This window comes from Macrosteles quadrilineatus, unplaced genomic scaffold (assembly GCF_028750875.1).
Source record: "Macrosteles quadrilineatus isolate MER2022 unplaced genomic scaffold, UCM_ALF_1.0 Scaffold_2__2_contigs__length_208266976, whole genome shotgun sequence".
Classification (NCBI taxonomy): domain Eukaryota; kingdom Metazoa; phylum Arthropoda; class Insecta; order Hemiptera; family Cicadellidae; genus Macrosteles; species Macrosteles quadrilineatus.
The window spans coordinates 147133984-147147040 of NW_026542595.1; the positions used below are offsets into that span (position 1 = coordinate 147133984).

The 13057-nt window shown below is 35.4% G+C and overlaps 1 protein-coding gene across 1 annotated transcript in view; it reads left to right on the forward strand.

Annotated features, from left to right (window-relative positions):
- Positions 1 to 7524: 7524 nt before the first annotated feature.
- Positions 7525 to 13057, forward strand: part of LOC128987901 (multiple coagulation factor deficiency protein 2 homolog) — a 36937-nt gene continuing 31404 nt past the window's right edge. Inside the window, exon 1 of the mRNA XM_054408987.1 lies at positions 7525 to 7630. The gene's annotated coding sequence lies outside the window, so the exon portion shown is untranslated. The remainder of the gene's footprint in view (positions 7631 to 13057) is intronic.

Sequence of the window (13057 nt, forward strand, 5' to 3'; positions counted from 1 at the left end):
TGTATATGGATTTGAGTAGATAATGTCATTTTCGTGTTCAACATTAAATTTTGAACAAGAATAATGGAAAATGATGGAGGGTCAGTTGTAAAATTCCCATTGTAAATAGATTTAAAGATAAAAATTAAGATATTTGATAAAAATGTTAAAAACAATGGTCTATTGCATTTTTCACACCCTGTATACAAGAAAGTGTCGGAATATGTTAAAAACTGCGCCATTTTATAAGCTTTCCAAACAAGCTTTCCTACACTATTGAGGTTTAGATATTTTTTTGTTTGTTTTAGTGGTTTGAATACCAGAAAACAGGGAACTTTTTACTGTTTTTACTGTTCAAGCTGAATCAAAAATTCTACTTTTGTTTAATACATGCCGACTTTCTATGTTTTAAATGTTAAAGACACCATGTTTTGTAGTCTTCAAACCATTAAAGCGTACATAAGCAGACATAAACCTTAATAGTGTAGCATATCGTTGGAAAGCTTATAAAATGGCGCAGTTTTTAATATATTCCGACACTTTCTTGTATACAGGGTGTGAAAAATGCAATGGACCATTGTTTTTAACATTTTTATCAAACATCTTAATTTTTATCTTTGAATCTATTTACAATGGAGTTTTACAACTGATCCTCCGTCATTTTTTATTACTCTTGTTCAAAATTTAATGTAGAACAAGAAAATTACATTATCTACTCAAATCCATATACAGGTAATTGAGAAATCGCTGTATTAAGTTTAAAACATGGTTATTTTTGAAAAACATAAAATAATATTTTGGGAAACTAATTGTTATACTTGGAACATTTGATATGCATCATCACACTTCATTTACTGTGTACTTACACCAAACAAATTTTGTCACACTAAGTACAAATCACCCTGTATTTTTTAAATGCATTGATTTCCTATTGAGCCTGAATATATCTAAATAATAAGTAAACACTCTTAATGGTAATGATTATTTGAAATTGTAAATGGTTTTGTGCTTTTCCTTCTAATCCGTCCAAAGATTAGAAATATATTAACATAACGTATGGTCTTTTGTCTTGACATTGCGTAATGGTATTTAACTTACTGAATATTATTCTTTAGAGAACGTATAGTTCTTAATGTTTGAACTTGCATGCATTGTTTTAAGGAAGCCAGTTTTTTTACATCAGCATATGTGACCGAAGGTGTTTTGTAGAAACTGATTTAGACATTTCCTTAGCACCACGCGGCATACCAACTAACAGCCAGTAAATACTTATAATTACTACACGTATGTAGTTATAAAGTCAGTCTTAGACATCATCACAATATGAAAAAGGAGACTCCGTCATAGATACTACCCTAATAAAAGTATTCCTAGGCACCACTCAAGACATCTCTTATGATATCGGGCTTCTCCAATAGTTTTGGTTTCAACTAGAAGTCACCCTTTTAAGTACCACCGTAGACATCCTTCAATTAGACATGAAGGTAGAAATAATAGTGAACATCTCCTTAGGTATCCTCCTTAGGCCAAATCTATACTTTTCAAGTTAGTATATTTTCTTAGATATCAACAACTATAGTATAAAATAATAAACCACTATGGACATCTAAACGTTAAACGTTAAACATACCATAAGACTACTGTAAATCTCAGTAGGCAACCCTTAACCATTGACGCCACCAGTCTCCCTCCAAAATACCCCTAAACACAAATATACAAAACCCCAACTGTTTCAAACATCACCCAGTGTTCAGTAGACAAGCCTTTAGTTGCCACCGAAGACTGTCTGTACTCTTTAGACAAAATGTTTCATAACACTATGAAAACACTTTGACAACAGTCAGTAGCTTGTGAAGACATAGCTACCGAAGTCAACCCTGAAACATAACTTTGCAAACCCTTAACCACCAGCTGATATTTATGAAACACATGTATAGACACTTCTACAAACAACACCGAAGGCAACCCTTGAAATACAACTTTACAAACCCTTAACCATTAGTACTCCGTAGATACATCGGTCATCACCTTAGACACCCTACACACCCTTTACTTGTCAGTGGACATCCCCCAGCTGATTATCCCTGGTGTACACTCGCAGGCGGCGCGAGTTTCAATTTGGTCGCACATTTGGAGGGCCTGGCCATCTGTCATCACCTGCCCCTCAATTTGTCACATTGTGACTGTTGAGGGGGGGACGAGGGGGTAAATAAACCTCGGCCTAATCATCGGCTTTACATGCCATTGTAATCTTACCCGCCAGACTGCCACCCCTGCAGGAAGTGCATGTGTTTGGTTTTGTCACCTTTCGGCTTTGGATTCGGTGTTGTTTGAGATTTGCTCATTAAATGGTATTTAAGAGATGTTCACAGATTTGATCTTGAACGTGATTTAAGTTTTTTTCTCACTAGACCGAATTGAACAAACCACGGAATGAAGATGGTTAACAATATTATGACTATTGTTTTAAGCTTTTTCGCATGTTTATATGACGATGAAAATATTGACTTTTATTTATAAAAGGCTATGATGATTAGTCTCTTTAAGAAAATCACATTGGACTGCCTCATAACACATAAATTCACCTACAGGTAAGTATAAGACACATCAAACAAAAGCTTTTTGAATGCTATATTCTGTTTTCAGTGCTCTGAGTTTAGCGTTTTGTAATAATGAGTAGAACAAATCTGAATACACTATTCACTAGTTGTGTAAGTATAAGGATAAGTGTTGTGTACACTAGTCAAAACAACTAGATAAATTGGCCAGTTAGTTTTCAAGTTGTAGTATTATTTTGTAAAATGTTTCTTTTTTTAGGAAATAAATTCTTAGTGTCTTTTATTTTATCTTTTATCTTTTAGTTTTTTGAGTTTGATAAGTATTCAGGATATAATGCATTTTATTTTCTTATTGAATCAATTCAATTTTAGGCGGGTCTTGTAGCGATCTCAAAAATATGTAAGCTGGTAAGCTAATTAACTCTTTTGTTACATTAAGTTACATTGCAAGTTCTATGATGGTTCTATGGTGTTAAGTTTGTGTTTCTGTTTTCAGTTTATTTCTTAGCTAGTTTTGTTTACTTAGTATTATCATTTCTTTTTTAAGTTAGACAAGTTTAGACAATCTGCAGACCTGTCTTTCCTCTGGAAGTTGTTGAACGGCGAAGTTGATGCACCAGAAATACTTCGCCTAATTAATTTCCACGTCCCTCGACACTTCAGGCATATTCAACTCTTCAACAAAGCTTCCTTTTCTACAAACTACGCCTTCCACAGTACAATTCCACGGCTCCACAGACTTGGAAATCAAGCATGCCAACATGTTGATATGTTCACCTGCAAACTAAAAGCTATTAAAAATATCCTAGTTTAAGCTGTTATTGTTATGTGGTCGATGAGAATGTGTCCTGAGGTCACTGTCTGGATTTTGCTGCCTTGTTTGTTTGTTACACTTTCACAAATATTTATTGCAATGTTAACATTTTTTCACTCAGTTTACGTCACCGTTATTATTATAATTGTCATGGTTTTTTTTTGTCTTGTCTGTCAAATATATTTATATTTTTGCTCGTTACTGTTATTATATTAAAATATTTATCAATTGTTATCTAGATTTGGTTACTGGTATTGTTATTTTTCTGAAAATATTTATGCATGTTACTATTGTCTAGCAATTAAGATGAATCTGTATCTGGCTTATATATGTTTAGAAGTATTTATCTTGTAACTTGAATCTCATGTATCATTGACTGTAAAAATGGTGTTTACCGTATAAATAAATAAATAAATAAGTTGAATATATTCTGTGTTTACTAAAATTAGATAATCTGTGTAGTGGTGTAACCAGCAACCATTCTATCAGCTCATCCAGCCCAAAATTAAGGACAACTGGGCTAAGGTTTAAATAATAAAACACCAATGATCTTTCAAGATCAATCAGGCTACCTTCGAACTATATAAAGTGCGTCATCTAACGAAGTACCACAACCGATTTAAAAATTGTAAATAATCCAGTATGAACTTAATAATGTGTCTCAAAAGACAATAAATCCAGAAGTAAATAAATGAAGTAAATCGTTTAAGATTAAATGTACTACGTGTATATAAATTATAGTGAAACTAGCTTACTACAAAAACCACATGCTCTAAGTTTTCCTTGCACCCCTCAAATGCATCATGCACTCTGAGTCAGAAAATTGAATAAATTCCCCCTAAAAGCAAGAGAGAGCTAGTAGGATGACGCATGCTGGGAAATGGGATTTAAATTTGAGAAAGGGGAGGTATGATTGACAGGCCCCCCTCGTGTCCCCTCTAATTCTTATACGGTAATGTCGTTATCAGGCCCTTCGGTCCAATCAGGGGTAGATAGGGTCGAGAGTCCAAGGGTCGCATCCCCTATTTCCTTCTGAGGTGGTGGTCTGCACGTATTGTTTCATACGCCATTTTGTCTAGGGGAGTTTTCTTTCTTTACCGAACAATATTTGTTGCCACATATATTTATGATCGTTGTATTCTTGACTTTTGTTGTTGCAATATTAGTAACTTTTAAAATTCAATCGAGTGTATTTGATATTAAAATTCGAGCATTTAATTTAAGTGTAAAGGAGTACGTATGGTATTGTAAACCATTGAAAGTTAAGAATTTTTAAATCAAAAAGTGATATTTTAGTCAATTTAAACGACGTTCTAGCAATTCTAGTTCTAAGTTTTTTGTATGTTTTTTTTAAGTTAACGATTCTTGGTTCAATAGGCAAGCTTATATGAAATGAATATTTATTTATAACTTGTATATATATTATTAATCCATTGTACAGCTGTATTTTACTTATGGTGGGGGTTAAAAGTGGGGTTCAGTTTAAAGTTAAATGTCAGGACAATTTTTAAAATTAAACCTAGATTTTAAAATACTTGGAACGGAATGTATGAATTTTGTAAACTTGAAGGGCATTTAAAAAAGAAAAACTAAAATAAGTTTAAATATTAGTAGTAATTATTTGAAAAAAAATATATACGTCTAATAACACTTGCAATAATATATTTACATTAGTGTTGACTCACAAGATGGTAAATACATAGAAAAGTTGGTAAGTAGTGATCGATTTCGATTGGACACTCCAATCGAAATCGATCACTACTTACCAACTTTTCTATGTATTTACCATCTTGTGAGTCAACACTATAAATGTAAATATATTATTGCAAGTGTTATTAGACATAAATATTTTTGTTTTTTCATGTAATTTAATAACACGTACGATGCTGATCAAGAAGTTAGTAATTATTGTATAGCAATTAGGAAACTGGATACCTACCTTAATTGTTGGCAAATATATGCTTTTTTTAATTCTTTCAAATTTAGCTACTGCAATCTTTATTGTTATTCATCACTGTAGTTTTTACATGAGCTAGGTTCTACTTCAGTAAACACATACTCAACTAAACAATTGACTAAAAGTTTTGTATATCAACCATTTTACTAACTTATGTTGGTCTGTGGGGAATAAATCAAGATTGATAAATGGCATATCGGAAATCGTTTTTGTTTTTGATTAGTGAAAAGACAGACAGTTACAAAATCGAAAAAAATATAATCTACCTATACAAACACAGCATATAAACACCGAAATCGTTATAACCATTGTCTATAAAACAATCTAAAATGTTATCACTAGAGTAAAATTGGGTGACTTCTAAGTATATATCAAGAGAGTTTTACAGTTAAATATTATTAAAGTACGGTATCTTTTATCTTTGCTACGAGACGGTGACCAATGTAGGGCCAGGCCGGGTGCCTTCTACGCCTCCATAGGCAACTTGACTACAGTAGCTATATTGTAGCGTACTAAAGGAAGGCGTAGTTTCGCCAATAGCTGTTTATCAATGAGAAAACTGAAATATACACGATGAAATGAACTAAATATGATCCACTAACTAACTAACCTCTATGCTAATGGTTGCCCACAGATTAGTTCTAGAAAGGAATGAATAAAGGTTGGATCTTAAAAATATCACAGGTATACTGCGTCAACACTATATACAGGGTTATTACAAATGATGTTCATGATTTCATACATACATGAAATATAGTTTTATTTGTTATACAAAGCAATAAATTGGTAACAACTTTTGAAAAACTCAAAAAGTTTTGACACAGATACACAGAACTGTAAATGCTCGATACGGGAACCCCTTGTGGTACGATAGATATCAATAATGTAGTCAAGCTCTTGCTAGACTTTGAAAAGTGTGTCTAGGTCTATTGTTTCGATAGCATTGGTAATCCGTTGCTGGATCTCAAGTATGCTATCTGATAATGGTGGTGTGTACGCCTTATCTTTGATGTATCCCCACAAGAAAAAAATCAGGGGGTGATGTCCGGAGATCTTGTAGGCCAGTTCAGGAGTGTGTCATTATTTGGACCACCGAGCTCGTTCCATATCTCAGGCAGCACATTGTTAAGTTCAGCCCTACTACAAGTAACATTCAAATGCAGCAATTTCTCTTAAATTTTAAGTGTCACTTGCCAATATAGTGGTTACTAGGAGGATAATCGTTAAACCTGGTTCCAAAGTGTCGTTGCACACTAATAACAGATTGGTTAATGTAATATTCCAACTGGCAAAAAGCTTTCCTGCCTTCAAATTCAGCCATTACACAACACTTAACACAATTGACTTGACAAACAGCTGATATGCACCCAAACCAATGTAAATGAAACTTTATGATTTTTTCTTTCCAATGGTACCAACTAAAATAGTCTTGAAACAAATTAACCCAGTAATATTTATAATCAAAATCAGGAACATCATTTGTAATAACCCTGTATTTATTCCGTTCTCGACTATTTTTATAATATAATTTATAATTCGTCGAATTTCTTGACGTTTCTCTATAATTTCAGGGTTGATATACTTTGTGCGTTTTACTAATAGCTTGTAATAGCAAAGGTGTTAAGTAAAGTTTAATATTTTGTAATACAGTAGCTATTATTCGTAATAAGCATTGGGGCAAGATTGCTAGATTTGTGGGGCACAAATAATAGCTCTTACTATTTGTTCAAGGTAACTTTAAGTTATAGAAAAAGAAATTAGATCAACGTATCATTAGCACAAACATACTCATACCTAAGACGGTGCATGGATAAAACTTGCTCATAAGACGTAACTAACAGCCTAATAGATATCAATTGACTAAAAATCAAATATTGACTAATTTACACACGCTTCTCAGTGGAAGCATAGACTATCTAAAGTGAATGCATCCAAGAAGTAATCCGAAGGGTATCCAGAATCCACCTAACCAGATGCGAATTGAGAGCTCTCCTAGTTTAAATCTAAGAGGGTGAGTTTAAAATATGCAACCTCGGGTATAGGCAGCGTTTTCCCAATCCTCATTACATTATTTTGTAACTCATCCACCAAACATGTTTTGATTTAGTCGATATCAAGAGCCATATGGAGCCTAGAGGATCGTCGACTAGAAGTAATGTCCTCCCAGGTTGTCGCTTAGGAGCCCAGCGGACCGTGGACTCCCCGGCGGGCCGTCGCTCCGGGCGTCCGCCCCACAGGCATCCACCCGCATCTGGGCCAGCACCCGGGGCTCGGCACAGATGATGACTGCGTTTGCCGTTCGTGCGGAAAATGTCTTTAGAGGTAAGCTGGTAAGCACAATGGCTGTAAATGGAGCTAAATCGAGTAGGGTGCATGAGGTTTTACGCAGTTTTGTTATTTGAAATAAGAAAATGTCTCCTGGTCGTATATAAATTTATTTTATGCTTTACTAATTTGAAATTGCGTTTGGTGTTTGATTTGATTTAACGTAATGGTTCTAAAATCAGCCACTTGTCTATTATTGGTTGCTAAATGAAAGGAAAATTTAGGTAATTGCTACCCATCTCTTTTGTTTAGTCTACTTTGGCCACAGACTTCTCCTGCCTACATTCTATGCAACACACAAACACCGCCTACTATTGATATACGACAGTAAGGAGAAATTAACTGTCTTCATTACAGTTGCAGCCAGTTTTTTTTCTTAATTTTAAGAACTTATAGCTTATGAACTAATAACAGAGTGTACTGCTTGGTTACCGTGTTGTTCTTTGTTATGTGGAAAAACGCAACATCTAGCACGAAAATATTTCCTCTATAAAATGGCAGATTACGAATACCTAATAAGAAACATCGAAGTTAGATACTAGCACTTCCTTAGAGGGGGTCATTCAACGGTGTTATCACTAAGAACAAATTTACCCGCTGAACCTATTGCAGCTTATTAATATAAGCTTTTATACATTTACACATAATACACATAATATGTGTTAATTTGTTCCTTTAGCATTCAAAGATATTAGTAATACACGACTGGCGAAGTTTACCATCATAAATTTAAGTTTTCAACAATTGCATGTGGTTTTTATAATCCAAAAATATGTTATTTTTAAACTACATAATGACAAACACAATGCAATCACAACTGACCAATTTGGTTTGTTATTGCGATTTTATTTGAGGGAATATTTTAAATAGCTCTATATATATGTAAAAAAAACTTACCCAATCCTTAAACTAAACAATATTATTAATCTAAGTAAACTAAGTTTTTTATATAAAAAGCTATAAACTTAAAACTCAATTAGTTTAAAGGAATCATTTTCTATTTGCGACAGATTCTATCCTTACTATCCCTAAGGAACTCAACCCTTATCCAGTCGGTCGACCTGGGATCCTAGCAAGGATGTGGGAGGCCTTAATTTCCTGGATGTCCCTTCCTTATTTAATATCAGGACCTACGCAGCCATGTGGTTAACGTCGTTATATGATCGTTTACCTTCAATATTTTGGCAGACCGATTTATTATTTTCATTTCCTATTTTGTATTCCTCGTAACAGACACTGTCCTCGTCTAAATAGATTTTAAAGTTTACTACCGTTACTAAAACAGTTATTGTATAATACAAGTAATTTTTAGTGAAAATATGTAATTTCAATTATATTTAAAATCATTATCCATGGCATTGTTTCTTATTTTTATTCTTCAATACTCTGAAGTTGTACTTTATGTATGCAATATGTTTACTTACAAAGAAAATTGATCTGCTGGATTAGACTAAGAGAACATTTTAAAGTTATTACGATATTTTTAAGCGTGCAAAAAGGTAACTTCATTGATGAGTTTTAAAGCGTGTTTGTATTTTTTTTAATCCTCTTAACGATTGAACGTGCTTCAAAGATGTCCTACCTTAGGTTGAGCTAGCGACTGTTTTAGTGTATGTTGGTTCTATTTGGAAAGGGGTAGGCATTTAATGTTTATCTATTCCCTATTTGTATATACCAACTTAAAACTATTATGACCAAATAAAACGTTATGTTTGTTAAATGATGCTTTCATTCTGGCATTTTTATAATTTAAACCGAAGGCATATTTCGTCAATCGTTATACATCACACAAAAGGAAATATTTAATGACCATCAACGGCTTAACAGATATTGAACAAATAAAAAACGTACCTACTCAAGATATTATATTATCTCAAAATATCCTAGAATACAATACCTTATTTGAAAAACACTAAAATTACAAATGTTTAAGACGAATACAGAATAACAAAGAAACTAAATAATACAAAACAAACCCTGACCCCTTCCTCGCAATAAAGTAACTCTCTTAGAGGTTTCAATGCTACAAAAATATGACTCGTGGAGAGTACAAAGTAAAATTAAATTAGTAACTACATACACTGAAGCGTTGTCCGCCGATCAAAGGATCTTGCCATTAGCCTGCCCCAGTTTGCGACAGTTTTATCAATGGGTTTTATCTTTAAAGAGTTTTCATTGAAATATTAATTCACTCTTGCAAACACCCTTTTAGAGCGCCGCTTTGACGGTCTGTCTTTAACTCCCTCCCAAAATTATAACTCCCCCACAGCGTAGTCTGTCCATCTGCCGGTGTTTTTGTAAATGTCACAATGCGTCTTTTGTGACATTTCCCCTTTGTTGTGAGCACTGTTTCGGAGGCTACTTTTATCATTTGTAACCAAAATTACACGCGGTTTGTGGATTTTTATTTTAAATTTTCCTTTTACGTATTTCTATTTGGGTAGAGTCTGAATTTTATCAAAGAAAATAGAAGTATTTTGTCTTTACTAGTTTCACGAACATTATTAGAATGTAAGACGATGGCGTGTCCATTTGGTTTTTTTTATAAAAAAGTAATTAATAATTCATAACTTTACAGTAGGAATTAGGCTAAGGCTGCAGTACCTTTTCTTATTAGGGTCACCAGAATCCAAAAACAAACCTTCTTTAAATTAAAATGTGTCTCTCCATTAGTAATTGGATAACGGAAAGTAAATAAAAGAAACGTCTTATAACACTTAAAACATATATTTACGCTTATACTGTTACTCACAAGACGGTAAATATACAAAAAAGATGGTAAGTGGTGATCGATTTCGATTGGACACTCCAATCATCATCAGACCCAATAGGTGAAGATTCGATTAATAACACGTACAATGCTGATCAAGAAGTTATTTAATTGGATAAATAATTGTAATACATTTTACTCAATTATATCACATTGTACTATTACTGTGTAGTCTGGTTGCCTCACCAGCTCAGCCTTATTCACTATCTTGGTTTCATCCCCACACGGGAAGAATGAGCGTACGCCTAGTTTACATAACACCGATAGTCTTGTTTCTTCTATACTACAAAATCTCGAAGCCATTTGTGATCAATTCAATTTGAACGTGTAGGAGTGTAGGAGTCACAAGTGTAGGATGTGGCCCTTTGGTGAGATTGATGGTGTGAAAACTGATTATTGATTCTGTGGTGATATGATGTATTGATTGTAATTAAGTGAAATGTGTTGGTAATTGGCTGTTGTGGGTGTTAGGGCCTGGAGGACCCTAACATGTTGCAATTAAGAAAGTGCTGTACTCTACTACCATCTTGAAATGACAATTAAATTGGAAACGTTGTTGGGGAACCAGAGGGCGGAAATCTTTACCCAGACCAGAAGCAGGCCAAGCCAGCTTTGATTACTTATTTTTAACTATTTAAAAGAACTATAGCTAACCTTCCAAACTAAACTGGTAGATAGTGTAAATGGTAATGAATAAAAAACAGGTAAATATCACTCCCTAACTCATTACTGAATCAATTTGGACTCATAAGGCGATTCCTGAAAGAATTGATACTTAAGCCTTCAACGTGGTGATTTTTGCATGTCTAGGAATGATTACCTCGTTAAGCGAGGTAATCATATAATTTGGAATTTACATTTCTGCGAATGGGGCGAAAGCCTGCCGGCTTCCCCTTAAATAATTAAACTAGCCTATCATCCTGGTCTTAGCTCTACTTAATAATTAATTATAGACTCATCCTGATAAAACGAAGGCATGTCGATCTCAGTAAACGGACAATCAGAAAATCCAACGAAGGGGACGGAGGCCGGCGACAGACAAGACCGAGGAAAACTCGATTTCGTAGCTCCTTGACGTTTCTCGAAAAAAAGGCAAGCGGCAGACCGAAGGAGGCGCGCCGATCGCAAGGCCAGCGATTTAGTTGTGTGGCACTATATAAAATAGTGGCGCTGAGCGTCACAACCACCCCCCCTCAAGGTTTTTTTTTTTTTTTTTTTTTTTGGTTAGGGAAGGAAAGTAGAGGTGTGTAGTGTTTCAAAAAGGAAGGTTGTCGCTCGAGTTGCTTCTCCGCATCATAATTTCTGGGTCCTCAGATACCTTTCCCGGTTTGGTTCAAAAGGAAGCCGAGAAATCGATGGGTGAAACAGAAAACCCCAAACCAGTCCGGCTCGACTTGGGACCTTGGGCACCTTTTTTTTGGGGGGATGTGAATGTTTTTGTGATTGGTTGAGCCAAATACGACAGAGATCGGGATCCACCCCCCCCTGCAAAAATGAGGAAGGAATGTGGGTTACGACAGCCATGCTATCCTGTTTGGGAAAACATTTGAGCTGAATTAAAGGCTATCTGAAACCAGTGCAAGTCCTGGTCCCAGTGCTTTTGATGCTGGTGATGGAAAATCCGGATTGCAATTTTAATCTGTTTGTTGACCCTCTCGGCATGTGAGGGGTTGGGATACTATGGACTGGTGTAGATGTGTTGGATTCCAAGACCCATGCAAAGGTTCCTTACGGAGACGGATTTAAAATGTGAAACGTTGTCCGAGACTAAATACTTGGGTGGTCCAAAAATAGAAATAACCTGTTTATTGAGAACATTGGCTGTGGTTTCGGCCTTGGTGTTCCTAACGGGGATCATGAGGCAAAACTTTGAGAAGGAGTCAACTATGGTAAGAATGTATCTATTCCGATTGAGAGAAAGAGGGAGGGGACCGATGTGGTCAATGAAAATTTTCTCCCATGGGTTGGTCACAATTTCAGATGCGAGCTTTCCTACCCTGGTGTTTGGGGCTTGTTTGCACCTCTGGCAACTGACGCATGTTCTGACCCTGTTGGAAATGTAGTTCTTGAGGTCGGGTGACCAGAAAAAAGGTTCGATGCGTGATAAGGTTTTGCTGATGCCTAGGTGGGCCGAAGTGGGAGACTGATGATAATATTGAAAAAGGAGGTCAAAGAGCTTAGTGGGGACCACCACTCTTGGTTTGGTTTGGTTTGGCTGTCGGTACAAAAGAATATTGTTCTCGACTGAATAATTTGGGGGTTTTTCATTGGACCGGATTATCTTTCTGAGGTCGGGATCTTCCAGTTGGTGACTGGCAATGTCCTTGAATACCTCGGGAAGTGTGAAAAGGGAAAGGGCTGTAGGTTGCGGCGTGGCGGGCTCTATTTCAGTTGACTCGGAGTTCTCAAAAAGGCGAGAAAGGCAGTCGGCAATGACATTGTCCTTTCCGCGAATATGATAGATTTTAAATTTAAATGAATTGATAAAGGAAATCCAACGGCCTATCTTGCCCATCTGGCGGGGATGATTGAGAAGCCAGGTGAGGGCTGAGCAGTCCGAGTGAAGCTCGAACTCTCGGTGTTCCAGATATTGTTGGTATTTCTGCAAGGCAAAAACTATTGCAAGGCACTCTAGCTGCAAGGTGGAATAATTG